The sequence below is a fragment of the Nycticebus coucang genome, chromosome 16 (genome assembly GCF_027406575.1).
Source record: "Nycticebus coucang isolate mNycCou1 chromosome 16, mNycCou1.pri, whole genome shotgun sequence".
Lineage (NCBI taxonomy): Eukaryota > Metazoa > Chordata > Mammalia > Primates > Lorisidae > Nycticebus > Nycticebus coucang.
Window position 1 is genome coordinate 34,931,549 of NC_069795.1, and position 16,728 is coordinate 34,948,276.

Below are 16,728 nucleotides of genomic sequence, written 5' to 3' on the forward strand. Positions count from 1 at the left end.
CTCCTCTCCTCTTCTCTTCTCTTCTCTTCTCTTCTCTTCTCTTCTCTTCTCTTCTCTTCTCTTCTCTTCTCTTCTCTTCTCTTCTCTTCTCTTCTCTTCTCTTCTCTTCTCTTCTTCTCTTCTCCTCTCCTCTCCTCTCCTCTCCTCTCCTCTTTCATTCAACTCCCTTCAGCCTTATATATAAACACTGTCCTTACATCTAAGGGTATACCAAGATAAAATTGAGAGTATAAGAGTTGGTCCTTCAAAAAGGCTAATAATGTTATGGGTAAGATAAACAAATGGATAATTACAATACACCTTATTTTGCTATGAGTGAAAGCAAAGAGTAGCCCTCCAAAGAAAGGTGGTATTTAAGCTAGAGAAAAGATAAAGAGATAAGATACATTCCCTAAGACAAAGTTTGGGATGAATCCTGAAGTGTAGGTGGTTTAGATAAGAGATTGAGAATAGCAGATGTGCCTAAAGCAACCATTACATGCAGCAGATGTCAACAGATGAAGATGTAAAAGTCAGATCATAAAAGGATCTGTGTTTCACCCTAAATAGCAAAAAATGTATCATAAAGACAATAGGAGGCTATGAAAGATTTTAAGAAAATTATCAAACTTTGTATCAAAAGTGAAAACAATGCCTAACAATTTTCTAATGAATACTCTTCAGGGGTGTCTAATCTTTTTTAGTTTTTCCCTCTGCCACATATTGGAAGACTAAGAGTTGTTTGGGACCACACATGAAATATAAAATACTAACAACAGCTGATTAGAGAAAAAAAAAAAAAAAAGTCCATGAAGGCTTTTCATGATATCCAACACCACAGGTAAGCAAGAAAAAGTCCTTATAAAGTAAGCATGTGGCCCAAAGGCTGCAAGGTGGACACCCCAGCTTTAGAATATAATATACAGGTAAGTAAATGGTATTATAACTAAGGCAATTCTGTAACTACCCTTCATTTTGAAGTCCCCAGAGACATTATTTTTGATGTCTCTGAATGGCATCAGACTTTAAATGACTGGTTCACACCTACTAGTAAACAACAGGTAAGATAAATACTAAAGGTTCAGTTATTTGTATGTACTGAGCAAAGTAATGTTTATACAAACCATAAATATTTGAGTCAGCTAAGTTGGCATATTGACTCCCAGTGACCAAAATATGTGGCCATGCAATGATCATAATCAAAGCTTGTTTTATTAATTTTTGTGAGTTATTATAGTGACAAAGACTGCAAAACAGAAGGGAGCAGACATGGGAATCAGATTTCTTGGTAAGCATGGAATCGAAACAATACTAGGTAAAGAAATTGAATGTTTAATTGCAACAAGCAAGGATATCATATCTGATCTTTTTATCTCTCCTAATAGGGCTAGGCTTTCCATACAGATAAGAAACACTTGAGGCCTCCCGGCTCCAAATACGAGATCCGTTCTTGCTGGTAGAACATAAATAACTTGATGTCCAGTGATGAAGTTACCCTCTTCATTCTGGTATTGTTACCATTTCCCCAAATACTAGTACCACTCTCCTGTGTTTCCATTATAGACTGATGCCCTTGGTCTTTAAATATGTTAATACCTCAACCACAAGCCATCTGGTCAGTCATTAGTCTGACGAGCTATAATTTAACATTGATTTTATCATTTATCTCCAAGACAGCCAACTATTTCCTTCATGGACAACATTCCTAGCAGGCTCCTTATTGTAACTCCTTAATATTTAAAAACAAGGATATTGGAATGCACAGTCAACAACTGTTATACAAACATACATATCCAGTCAAATAAAAGAAAAAAAAATAGATACTTTTGCTTATTTGATGATGGAGCAATACTGGTGAGTTTTGACCTACAATAAAAGCACATGTGTTTTCTCTACATTGTCTAGGTCAATGTAGTCATGAAAACCTGCTTTTAATACATTGGAAATTTTAGCTTCAAGTAATGCATCTTTCTAATTATATGGTAAAGGGCATGTTAATGTTTGAAGTAGGAAAAAAAAATTTGTTTGTCCTCTGATGTCACATTCTTTTTTCTCGTGTTCTTTATTACCGTGAGCAAAATATTTGAATAAAACATGATTTTTGTTTACAGATGACTGTCTTCTGTTAATGCTAAGAAAACTTCCCCACTCATAAGTAAGTCTTTGATTATATTATGCCTACTATTTTTGCAACAAATGAAGGAAAAGGAAATAATTCATCTCTAAATTGCCTACTGATATGAGCTATATGTGGCTTCAACTATCTTGAATGAAGATAAGCAAATAAAATAAAGTATTGCATGAATCCATTATATATAAATCATGCAGAAGGTCCTTGTTGTTAGCCTCAGGAAGAGGTAACTGTGAAGAGTAAGGAGCTCACATCTCTCTAGCGCTGGATTTGTCTAAGGGCAGTGAGTGAGCAAGAAGCAGCTGCAGCTGAAGCCGGGTGGCTCTCCTGCTGATCTCTGTGTCACTTACCCACTGCCACTGCTGTTGCTGAAGTATTTAATATTGTTAACCAAAGACATGGTTATGGAGAAATTCCGTCTGCTGCTTGCAGGATGGGCTTGTTTTATGAAGCAATATTATACTTTAGTGACTAACGTTCCAGAATATTACACAGCTTTATAATGGGAATTCTTCCTGTGTTCATGGTGGAGTAGATGCTAGTGGAAAGCCTAGGAAGCTCTTTGTAAATAAAACATTATGCACCACAAAGTATTATCTCTGCACTTCAGTGAATTTCATGCTAAAACTTATCAGATGCATGCTCATGCAACCTCAAGTGATAGAGTAATTATCCAGGTCGCAAGTTTGCTGTCTAACAGAGGACAACCAGAGAGGAAGTTCATGCAAACCTTTGTTCTGGTTTCTGAACAATCTGTTCCAAATACATTTTACATTCACAATGATATGTTTCATTACAAAGATGAAGTATTTGGTGATTCTGAACCACACCTGATGAAGAATCAGAAGATGAAGCAGAAGAGGAGCAAGAAGAAAGGTAACTGTCTTCTGAACCCAGGCAAGAAAATGCCAATGATGGCCACTATGGAGCTCGCCTGTGACCAACAGCAAAGAGCAACCCTTGAAAGAACCCTCTCATGAACCTGAACCTAAGCCAGAATCTGAAATAAAACTGAAGAGCTGAAACCACAAGTTGGGGAGATGAACTTAGAAGAAGTAGGGCAGTCTCCTCCTCCTCTGCCTCCTCCTGCAGAATGTGTTTCTCTGCCACAAGAACCACCAAAGCCGAGAGTTGAAGCTAAAGCAGAAGTTCAGTCTCAGCCATCTGGAGGGTGTGAACAATGGCCAGAGAATGATCCTTCCAGAGGATCAAGACCAGGCAGAGAAGATATGAAACAGAGTGACTCTGACTGCTATAGAATAGCTCATTATCTAGATAGCCATCAACTGTTTGTTGGTAACTTGCCAATTGGTATTTATGAAAATGAACTGAAAGAATACCTCATCAGTTTTGTAAATGTTGTGGAATTTCACATAAATATCAAGGATCTTGGGGGAAAGCTTCCGAATTTAAGGTTTGTGGGTTTTGATGACTGTGAACCAGTTCAGCGAATCTTAACTCCAAAACAATTATGTTTCCAGGGGAAGTATGCATTCATGGTGGAGTAGATGCTAGTGGAAAGGCTAGGAAGCTCAAGAGAAAAAAACAAGAGCTTCAAGACAGTGAGAGAATAAAGGTAGTAGAGATGATTACAGGGATATTAGCCTCAGTGATCAAGGTCTGGTGGTCCATGTGGAATGATGCGTGACCATTTCAGAAGAAGACTTCTTCCAAAAGGCGAAGAGAAACCAGGTAAATGGAAGTCCACTTCACAGGACAGCATCTCTGAAGCCCCAATGTTGGCAAAGTCTTGGCAGTGGTACATTATTGATCCTGTTTACATTATTGTTAATTTGTTTTGTCTTTGGAACATGGCACAGCCTTTCTGAATCATTTCTTTGATGCAAAAAGCATGTTTTGGTTATCATTTAAATTGAGGTGGAAATTATTTCCCCAATTTCTCAATAAGATCCACATTGTTTTTTTTTTTTTTTTTTTTGGCCGGGGCTAGGTTTGAACCTGCCACCTCCAGCATATGGGACCAGCGCCCTACTCCTTGAGCCACAGGCGCCGCCCCAAGATCCACATTGTTAATTTATACATCTAGACTTGGAGAATTAAGGACTGAGAAATGACCGTATCTTGAACTACCCACAATAAAAGGAACTTAAAAGAACATGCCCACTGAATTCAGGTCCTTTGGGTCAAAAAAATAACCTTCTGCTGCACATTTTGTTTGAATGTCACTGTTTCTCCCTGTTAGTGTTGGAACACAAATAGTGTGATTCATGTAATTGGGGAATCTTTCTTCTTTTTCTTACTCTCCCCAAATATACAAACCAACAAACACTTGTCATGCACTCATCAAAATACACTAATGGGCACTCTTAACTCGTTAACATTGACATCTGCAACAGGAAGCAATAGAGGAAAATAATAGTTCCTCATCTTTTTCCAGTAGAGAATAGTTTGCAAAATGATGAGGGCATTTCATCTGCTTGCTGTGACCAGCATATGTACACATAAACTTTAACAAGACTACAAATATATTCCAAAAGAAAATCATTTAGTCACAAACTAAATAATAAAAAATCAGAACTTCAAATACTATCATCTTAAATATTAGATAAGATTTGGTAGCTCCATATCTCAGATTTTTCTACCTGCCCCCCTCCGGGCTGGCTGGCTGCTCAACACTCTCTTCTTCTCTTCTTTCCTTTCTCTAAGCTTGTGTGAGGTGAACATAGTCTTTACCACTTTTTGTTCTCTGGTAACTTCTGTTAATACATCACTTCAGTCTTGCTGGTAATTTTTTACAGTATAGTGTATAAATTATTCTGATACAAAGCCAAAAAGCTGCAAAATGTTGAAAAAATCATTGAAGTGAATAAATATTACGGTTATCTTTAAAATAAAAAAAAACATGCAGAAAATTGCATGTACCTATGATATATAAAACGAAGTCAGAAAAATTTTATAGCTGTGTAGAAATATTGCTACTTTGTCATTCTTTTTGTTTTCTTTTATATTGTTTTACCTCTGAGATAGGGGATTGGAGAATAAAGGATTACCATGTTTGCCAGAATGCTTTTGTTTGCAAGTAGTAGAAACAACTCCAAAGAACTTAAATAATAAAGATAGTTTACTATTTTTGTGACTAAAAATTCTTTCAGGTGGTGGTTTAACCATAGCACAAAAGGTGTTAGCAGGATTTGTCTTTATTCTTTTAGCATTTCTCAACTTCTCTTCTTGGGTGTTTACTTTGTTCATTGGAGGTTTCTCTCTAATGAATCAAGATGGATGAGAGTGGTTCCCAAGAAATCATACTTCCACATTTCTATCCAGCAGAGCAGAGCATTTCTACCACAGTTACCAAATAAATGCTCTGAGATTTATTCAAACTGAACCAGCTACACCACGGGCCCACCTGTGGACACTGTACCTGACATTTGTGCAAACTTCTAGGGGCACATGGTTGTCACAGGAGTAAGGAAGAAGTGATTAAAATCAAGAGAAAGAGAAGAATTTTTGAGAGTAAAAAACTGATTTATACTCTGGTTTCACATCAAACGTATGTATTAGAAATCATTTTTTGCATAGAAACAAACCCATGCTTTTATCACATGATTTTTGACAGAATAGCCAAGAACATAAACTAGAGAAAGGACTATATTTTTAATAAGTGGTGTTAGAAAAACCAGTTATCTACTTACAGAAGAAGAAAGTTAGACCCTTATCTCAAACCACATACAAAAATTAACAAAGCGGATTATAGATTTAAACATAAGACCTGAAACTGTAAAACTGCTAGAAGAAAACAGAGAAGAAAATTTCAAGACATTAGTTTGGGCAATATTTTTTTTTTATATGACTCCAAAAGCACAAACAACACAAATATAAATAGACAAATGGGATTATATAAAATGAACAGTTCCTTTATAATAAAGGAAACAATCAGCAGACTAAAAAGACAATTTATAGAACAGAATAAAATGTTTACATACTATACATTTGAAAAGGAATTAATACACAAAATATACAAGGAACTCAAACATTCAATAGAAAGTAAGAAAACAAACTGATTAAAAAATGCACACAAGATTCTAAATAGATATTCCTCAAAAGAAGACATACAAATGGGGACAGATATATACAAAAAATCTCAGTATCACTAATCATCAGAGAAATATAAATTAAAACCACATGGAGATATCACTTCATACCATTAAAATGGCTGTTATCCAAAAGATGTAAGATGACAAGGGCTAGTAAGGATGAAGAAAAAAGGAGACCCTTATAGATTGTTGGTGGAAATATAAATATAGCTATTATAGAAAACAGTATGTAGGTTTCTCAAGAAATTAAAAATAGAACTATGTCCATCAGTGAATGAGTGGATAAAGTATTTGTGATACACACAAACACACTATAAAATATGAGTTAGCCTTAAAAACAAGGAAATGCTGTTGTTTTTGACAACACGGATGAACTGGAGATGAAGTGAAATAAACAAGACATAGAAGGACAAATACCGCATGATCTCACTTACATGTGAAATCGAAAAAAGTTACATTCATAGAAGTAGAGAGTGAAACGGTGGTTACCAAGGGCTGATGTGGAGTGAGAGGTGGGGGTGGGGAGACCTGATCAAAGGACAATTTTAGTCAGATAGGAAGAATATATTCAAGAGAGCTATTGTACAACATGGCGACTATAGTTAATAACAATGGACTGGATTTTGAAAATTGCTAAAAGCATAGATTTTATGTTTTCTCACTGCAAAAAATGATGTATGTGTGTGTGAGGTAATTCATATGTTAATTACTCAATTGAGCCATTTGATAATGTATATATGAATTTCAAAACATGATGCACAAAATAAATACATACAACTTTTGTCAGTTAATAAAATAAAATATCTGAAAATTCTATTCACCATAATTTATTTGGGCTATATAAATAGGTCCCACAAAGAAAATAATTTTAATAGAGTTTTCAATCACAAAAGGAAAAAAATATCCTTAATCTAATTTTAAAAGATCATTGATACACACCTTCACCCACAGCAGAACTCCATAGTTATCTCCCTTTGCCTTTAGGGACAGCCCATCAAACCACTGCTGATCCAAAACAATTACAAGCTGCTAAGTCCAGCTTCCCCTTTATTTTCTAAGAATTCACAGATTTCTTATTATCTTTTGGCGTCATACTCTCTATAACAGTAAAATAATAAACACAGGATCCAGAAGGAACACTAAAACATCACCAGTTCAGAGCAAATGATGAACCCAAGTCCAGGGTCAAGTTTGCAATCCAGTGAGAAGGATCTGGTCACTTAAAAACCAGAAAGCAAGTATCACACATAATTTGAGACATACACATATTTCTGCATTGTGACCTTTTGTCTTTTAAGTGTTACTTCTATATTTTGACTTGTTTTATGTTAACTCTATTGAGAGAGGTACACCTTAATTTTTTTCTAAAGAGCTACTTATTACCTTTCGATAGTGACTAAACTAAAAGTCTGAATCCCCCCCACCCCTCTTTAAACCTGTTATATTTTTATTTGTTTCTGTTCTCTAGGAAGCATTTATTCTATTTCAGGTGGTGCAGAAATTTTACTGGTGTCTGCAGGAGAAAATTCTTGTACATGTAATCTAAAATCAAGGCAAAGGAACTTGACAGGTCTCCTCCTTTTCCTAGGTACCACCCACCCTGACCAGTAGGGAAATTTCAAGATGTCCATCTCACAGCATCTGGACTTCAATGAACTGAACCATCAAACTGTTCTATGCATTAAATAAATTGTGATTTGTTAATGAATATTTCTCTAGTCAAGGTTGGTGTTATAAGGATTTAAGATGCAGAAGCTTAGCAATAAAGTGTACATATAACCAACAACCTAGGAAAAGAATTGCTTGCACATGGGCTTAAAATAAAGTTTTATATAATCTTAACAGTGCTTTAATGAATTGTGAGTTATTTAGTCTAACAAAAACTTGACTTGTATGCTAAACAACTAAGAAAAGATATATTTGCTTTAGATTAATATTTCCAGATAATGGAACTTAATTTACTTTCAAGAGCTTCTCTTTTAATGATTACAAGCTTGTATATAATAAAGGGAAAATACATCCTGTAAGTTATGGTTAACTATTTGAACTAGTAATATATTCTATTGCTTAATCACAACATAAAACTCCTTATCTGTAAGTATTTGTTGTAATCATAGTTGATTACAACAAATTGATAGTAAAGAATACTTAATTTTGTATATTAGATGAATACTTGAGGTAAAGAAAACATCAATAAATGAAAAATAATGCCTGTCTGTATATTCTCATCATATTCAAATTCTTTAATTTTTCTTCTGTCCTTCCTTGCTAAAACTGCTGTCAATATTCCTAACTCAGAACAAAAGCCGTTTGCACTTCTTTGGACTTCATGACATTATCTTTTGATGCAGTGGTGTCATCCCATTTTTTCTTCTACAGTAATGAGAAACTCATTCCCCAGTTGCTGAGAGTATTATTGCTGTCAACTTACAACTAACTCCCTCAAATTTCATGAAGCCAGTGGCATCAAACTTCAATGTCTATTAAGAGAAGTTAAAGCACAGATAGCTGTGCCCCCGACTTCTGATTTAACAGATCTGGGCTGGGGCCCCATGTTCTGCCATTGTAACCATCGCCAAGGTGCTACTGCCATTGCAGCTCTGGGAACCACAACTGGGAACCACCACCCTAACTTAAAAAGAATTGACACCTCCCCTCCTATCCCAAGCAGGTCTCCTTGGAAAGGGACGAATCTTAAGGGCCATCTCAGCTCTAGAAGTTCTAGTGACTGGCTGAGTCATTTGTTACCATCATACAGCATTTCAACAGTTTCTTCTGTTCAATCCTGTGCCCATTCTCCCTCCAAAAGGTGCTGATCCTGTTGGTGCTGTGAGACCAAGACTGCTCTACTTAATACACCTAGCTAACATTTTAATGGTTTTCAACATCTCTAGAATACCATCCAAATTTGGGTCTATATTTTGCATTCTGTCTAATTCTAAGTAAATAAAACTACTTAGCTTCCACTGGCTGTTGTAGGCTTCTGAAGAAAATGTGTACAAATACATGTTTTACTCCAAACTAGCCCTCCTCATGGCTTGATGATGCCAAATAGATTTCTCTGCTGTTTTTCACAATACCTTTTCCATTATCTCCCTACCTCGTAGTCCACCATTTCCTGACATACTCCCATAAGATGGCCAGTTCATCATCAGTTACCTAGATACCAAAGTAGTCCTCCAAATTTGGTCCATGTCAATTCCTATTGAATACCTGCAAAATATCTCTCCAATTTTTCTGTTGATCTCTTTCCCAACTGTCCATCGAGCCTTAATACAGGCAAGTATCACTCTTCACTTAGATAACACTAAAGCTTTTCTGACTAGACCTGGGTTTTTGTCACCTCCAATCTGTTCTAAATTCTGTCAGTGTCTCTGAAATAACTTGATTTTGTTCTCTCATTTAATTCATTCTATTCTCTTCTACCACATATGTCTCCCATCTACTTAGCAAATAATATAATATACTCCAACTACGCTAAGCAACAAGAAGTTCCTGACCTTTGATAAGCTGCTCATCCAGAAGAGGGTGTGTGGGTTCCCAAGGCCAAGGAAACACGCACAGTTTTAGCAATAAATTTTAAAGTTTTATTATCTTTGAGAACATATCCTCAGATTCTGAAAAGTTGGTCATAAAATATCGAGTTGAGGAACACTTTCAGAGGTGCAGTCCTTTATACACAAGGAAAGCAAAATAGCAGCATCTTTAGGGCTGGAATGGACACTAAGTAAAAACAAATCCAACCCCTTTACTTTCCAATTAAGGAAAATGGTTCTCAGAGAAATAAAATGGACTTGTCCAGTGAATACCAAAGGAGTCAGAACTAGATTGGGAAAATGGGGTAAGTAATTTTAGGAAAAATATATTAAAACATCAAAGAACTGAAATAAAAATGGTGCCCACAGAAATGTCATCATTAATGTCACAATCCAATACGGATTAACTCAAGGTGTGTATCATGGAGAGGAAACAAACTGTAAAGACAAAACCCCCATGCTGTTTTCTGAGAAGGTTATGATCTTTTTCAGAAGGCATTTTTTTGCCATTTTCTCTTTACTGAAGGCCATGGGGACTTAGAAAGAAAGAATTTACATTTATCCTCGTCTCTTTGAACCTGCTGGATGTTATCCTCATGTCTCAAAAAAAAAAAATACATTTTATATTAACTAGCACACACACGAAGCAAATGTTCTCATGCATACACCTAAATAATAAAAATTCTCACGAAGCAAACTCTATCGTCTTCTATTGTTTTGTTCTATTCTAAATCACTAATTAAAGGGCTGACCATGATCTCCAGAATTTTTTCACAGCCCTAAATAGGTTGTAACTGACAATTTGAAAAATATTGCATATTTGATTTCTTGATTTTACATGACCTCTAAATTTGAGATCTTTGTGTTCTTTTACCTATAACAGTGATAATAGTTTTTACATATTTCCAGTATATTTTGCCACTTTGGTAAATTGCACTGGTCCCCCAACAAACCTAATTAAGATTAAGCTGTGTAGCATGAAGAATAATAATATAGTGTCCCTTAGTCATCATGGGCTACCATAACAAAATACCACGAACAAAATTGAATAGCAGAAATTTACTTTTCACAGTTTAAAGGCTGGAGTCTGAGAGCAGGGGGGAAGCTTGGTCAGGTTCTGGTGAGGCCCACCTCCTAGCTGGCAGAGGGCCTTCCCTTACTGTGTCCTCACAGGACAGTGGGACAGAGAAAGAAGGAATGAGACCCGCTGCTTATGTGCAAGTTCCCTGCTGTCTCTTTTATAAGTGCACAATTTTATCATGAGGGTACCACTTTCATAAATTCATCTAAATGTATTTATCTCCTCAAAGACTCATTTCCAAATGCCATCAAATTGTGGGTTAGGGTTCATCGTGACTTTCTGGGGGCTGATATCCTTCCGTCCATAGCATAATGTGATGCAACACCTTTCCAACTGGAGAGGGCCTTCTGGGCAGACACAAAGAAAGTGGGAGCAAAAGGTAGTGAGTACCATTTTTGCCTAAGAATCAAAATTTGAGGAGAGGTTGTTAGGAGCATCAATATAAATGAAGAAATGTTTTCTCATTTGCATTTTATAGATTGTAAAATTTCAAACCCCCTTAAAGGAGCCGCCTGAGAATCCCAGGTGGCTACCACAAAGTACCAATGACGGCATGCTGTGGTCAGACAGATAGCAGATCCCAGGGAGGAGGCTTACTCATTCTCCACAGCCTGAGGAAAATATGAAAGAAATCCAGAAGCTTCCATGTGACAGCTTAGTGGGTGTGAGGCAGCCAGAGACTTTGATATCCGAGGGTCAGGAATCCTAGAAATAATCAAGGTGTATGTCCTTGAAAGAGGAGATCACCAGACCTCTAGGAATTTCCTTAGGCAGAGAGAGGACATTTATACACTTTACAAAAGATGGAACTAGGACGGATGTCAAGGCCTCCAGTAGCAACACCGTCTATCACACCTCACCTGATCGGAACAACACAAGGTCACGTATGTTCCCAACATGCCCAAACATCATGTAGTGACAGAAATAGGAGTAGGAGTGGCAACAAAGCCAGTAAGCCTCAATATTCACCCCAAAGGTATTGAGAAAGGCAGAAAAGAATTGTTGTTAAACTGGAATACGCTGCAATGTATTTAATTGACAACTGTGTGACTTAAAATGTGACACTGTTATACTTCACTTTTCTTTTTGTGTTCACTTTCCATTAAAATATTCTGACCTATCATTACAACTTAAGAAAATTATAAGGTGACTTCTACAAATATAACATGGGTTCTCATAGGATGTTCGGGTCAAAAACAATGTGATTCTTGTGCTAATATTTTTGAAACCAACTAGTTAACTCCTTACCTTCTCTTCACTACAAAGATGATAATATAGATTAATCTATAACAAATATCAATATCTCAACTGTCAAGCAAATTTTTACACAGGTCTATTTTATAAAATAGTTATTTGTACTTTTTCATATAAAAACTACTATAGTATTTTAGTTTTTACATATCTGAAGTCTTTTAAAGTATGTGAAAAGAGGCTTGGTGCCCATAGCACAGTGGTTACAGCACCAGCCACATACACTGAGGGTGGCAGGTTCGAACCCAGTCCAGGCCAGCTAAACAAAAATGACAATTGCAACAAAAAACAGCCAGGTATTGTGGTGATCCCCTTTAGTCCCAGCTACTTGGGAGGCTGAGGCAAGAGAATTGCTTAGCCCAAGAATTTGAGGTTGCTGTGAGCTGTGAAGCCATGACACTCTACCAATGATGACTTGGTAGTGAGACTCTGTCTCAAACACACACACACACACACACACACACACACACACACAAATAAAAATGTACACCAAAGACTAAATCTGAGAAAAATAGTGAGTAATTCTTGGGTAAATTTGTAACTATGAATAGAATGAACTCCCTCGGACCACAAAGTATCATAATATAATACTCCAGCCATTTGTGCTACATTTCACTATTTCTAAATGACTCTTAATTTTTACTGTACTGTGTACTTATTATTGTGTTAAGTAGGCTCTGAGAATATAAATTGAATAGGATGGAATTTCTGTCCTTTCAGAGCTGATTGCTTAAGCCAAGAAAGAAAATTAATCAGTTACAAAAACATTAATATGCAATCCAATCTGTGACATATCTCATGTGCTCTGGAGTAGGATGGAGGGTCTTTTTCTGTTGTGCTAGGGGTCTGCATAGGGGAAATTGTGGGGTAGTATCTTCACAAAGAGCTCATTGAAGAAGAATTCTCGAGGTGGTATTGGAACAACCCAGTTTCTTTCTCACTTGCAGTTGTCAAGAATAATTGTAGAAAGATGGGTACAGTGGCTCACATCTGTAATCCTAGCACTCTGGGACACTGAGGCAGGTGGATCCCTTTAGCTAAGGAGTTTGAGACCAGCCTGAGCAACAGTGAGATCCCATCTCTACAAAAACTTTGCAGGGCATTGTGGTGGATGTCTGTAGTCCCATCTACTCAGCAGGCTGAAGCAGGAGGAACACTTGAGACCAGGACTTTGAGGTTGCCATGAGCTAGGCTGATGCCATGGCACTTTAGCCTGAGCAACAGAGTAAGACTCTATCCAAAAACAAAAAAGAAGGAGGAGGAGGAGGGGGGGTGGAGGGGGAGAAGGAGAGAGAGAGGGAGAAGTATTGTAGAATATGTTGGGAATGAAACATTATAAAATAGAGATGGACTAGACAGAAAAACCCAGACCTTTTCCAGATTCCTAACCCCCACCTATGAAAATAGGATGTCCTTCGATGATTTAGTTCAATGATGTACTGGGACCCAAGATATAAAACCCAGAGTGAGCTGCTTTTCAGGGTCCCTCAGTTGCCGTGTAAGTGGGGCATGTACAGATAAGACTCCATCTGCCCTGGACAACTTTCCAAAGCTTTAGGGAACTGGCTTGAAAAGAATCCTAGACTTCTGTCATCCTTTGCTGCCTATCTTTAAGTAATAAACCCACTTCATACAACTTGCGTGCACAGGTGTTCTGTCTCACCAGACTCAAATACATTGGTCACCAGTACACAATGAACTTGCTTCAGCGTGATAACTGGACTAAATCTTATGAGTAGGAATATTGTAGAGTTTTTTTAATATTTCATTTTTACACAGAAAAGACCAGATTGAATCTGGTAAAATTATTAGAACAAAGTAAATTGGTGCCACAAAAAAATTGGAGATTTAATTTTGAGACTTTATCTCACAATTTCATGAGTATTATTATAAATAAGTCATTGACAAATAACTTTGAAAAGACATGAAGTGATTGTTCTGAAGAGATTGCAATATAAATATAGATTGCACCTATAAATATTGGATAAATACTAATATGAACAAATACCAATGGTCCTTAGATTATCAGGATGACATAAATATAAAGATGAGACAACTTGTAAAATGTCTTGATAATTTAAAAATGGGCTCAAGTGATGTTAAAAAGATGAGATTACAAATGCATAAAGCCCAATCCAGGTTGGTCCAACTTTTTCAAGAATTTTAAATTGCAACCAATTCCAATTTGCTTAGGATGCTGGACTCTGTCTAACACATAAAATTAGAACTGAACCAACCTTGGCTATTTTCCAGGGTTGTTGAGCAAGTGAGGAAAGCATAAGAAGACTGAGGTGCAGAGGGAAACAGAATTAAAAGCCTACACTGATGCAAAAGAGGAGGAATGTGGATAAATTGATTGCCTTGGTTTCTGGCTTGTTGTCTTGACTATCTTGGTTTGATTGTTCTTAGATTTAGTTTCTTGCAGAGCCTGGCAATTGTCCTTGGATTTCATGAGATACACCAAGATCACTGCAGGTTTCACCGAGGTAATTATGAGTGAATTTTATTATATCTAAGCAAATGATTAACACTTAAAAAAAAAAAACAAAACAGAAAGGAGCCTACGGCCAAGTAAGAAAAGGCACTAAATTGTTCAGCAAAATGTATACAACATTTCTATCATACCACATTTTTACTCATTGACTCCATTGAGGGAAAAGCAATAGAATATAAATCAATTTATATGCTGCCTTCATATTCCCCTGGGGTACATAGCAGTACTAAAATCATATGTAATCTCAGCTGAACAAAATAGCTCCATATTTTTACCTGTGATATTCAGTTTAGAGTAAAAGTTATTCATTTATCATTTCCGTGTTTATTCTTCCCTTAAATAGATTAAGTTAAAGTGCTCTGGGTGATCTTGGCATATCATTTGAGATTGTGATTCTTTCCATCTGGAAAGAAGGTTAAAAAAACAATAGTTGATTAGCCATTTATTTCCAAACACCCATATACATGGAGGCTCTGATTGAATTTTTCAATGATTATCCAGATGTTGAACATATGTAAAATTTATAAATGGAATAAGAAACTGCCACTGGACAAGCCATAGGTGAGAACAGCTCTAGGCGTAGAACAGGAACAGGCAGTGGGTCCTTACTGACATCATCTGCCTTTTCCTACTGAATGGCTCCTCTCCTCATCCTGTTCAATTCTGCAGTCACTTTAGAGAGGCTCTTCTTGCCACTGGCCCCTCTAAATTCCTTTTCTTATTAACTTTTCAGAAACTCTTTTACATAAAAGGGATTGACAGTTGCTCACTGTAAGCCCTCCCAGGAGAAATGTCATTTTAAGCCTTTAATTAAAAAGAACAAACTTTTACTTTAGGATTTTGCAAAGCGTAGTCAATGGAAAAGGGAGCGTTTGAAGAACAAAGTTGTTTCCCTGATACTCTCACATCATACCAGGTAGGTGACTGTTCATTGTCTCTTTCTTAATGAATTTAGGCTTTGTGTGGCACAAAAATATAGTATTAAGCAAAGGTAATTTCAATACTAATTCTGGTTTATAATTGTAATCATTATCATTGCTATTCTCCCTCGTGAATCTTCTTCTTATTCTTTGAAATCTTATACATTTGCCCCAAAATAGATTTTAAAAAAAAGTTTTAAAAAATGAACTCAAAAGAGGTATTAAACAGATGATATGAGGAGAAATGTTATCGATGGCAAGTTTTATGAACACATAAAAATAATGATACAAACAATAGTGTACATAAATATATTCAAACTCATTTTCTGCATGTTGGTCTCCTATAAAGTTTCATGGAAACTTGCAATATGCAAGTGTTTATGACACATCATGGGTGTAGGGTGCTGTGGTGGTGAACAAGTCTCCTACCTACCAGATCATGTTAGCTATAGCAGTGAGATGGATTCTAGTGTGTGAGTAGGTTGGGAGAAAAGCTGCTGCTTCCCAAACCAAGGCAGCAGAAGGGCACTAACCAAAATGCCAACAGATGCAACCACAAGGGCTGGACCCTGATCATGGCAAGGAGGGGGTGGGTGCTTCGAAATGGTACATCTTCAAAACCACACAATGTATCTTCCCTTCCAAGTCTGAAATTTGTCCTAGTTATAGTGCAATGGACAACAGCCAACCCCACACCTGCTACGACTATTACATTATGAATATGATGTGATAAATTCTTCCCCATGTAGGATTAGTCTGGCCATTTGCCTTTTTAAAATGAAAATATTAACATAAAAATATAAAATACAATATAGAGATGTAATGTATCCCTATCCCTGTATGGAAAATATTAACATAAAAATACAAAATACAATATAGAGATGTAATGTATCCCTATCCCTGTATGTATCTATCAAGTATTTACTATTCGTTATTCTTTCCACAAATACTACTTGAGGCTTTTTGCCAGAAACGATGTAATTACAACAAATACATAGCATTTGTGTGTATATAAAGAAACAAGATAAAGAGCAAGGGTGAGTGTTGGAATTAGGGATGACTGGGTTAGGGGTTCAGAGTTAATGGTGACTGGTGGTGTAACTTGTGCAAGTGATACTCTCTAGCTCCCATTTTTTGTTTCACAAAATGAATTTCTTTGCAAGGTTGTCATGGGAATTAATGAAAACATATGAATAGTAGTACCTAATATAAATATGACAGCTAGAGCATTCTACTTGGGTCAATATATTACCACACTTTTTTTTTTGAATAAAAAAAAAA

At 36.4% G+C, this 16,728-nt stretch overlaps 1 pseudogene; it reads left to right on the forward strand.

Moving 5' to 3' along the window:
• The window catches only part of LOC128567393 (ras GTPase-activating protein-binding protein 2-like), a 68,082-nt pseudogene extending 60,306 nt beyond the window's left edge, over nucleotides 1-7,776 (forward strand).
• Nucleotides 7,777-16,728: the final 8,952 nt, after the last annotated feature.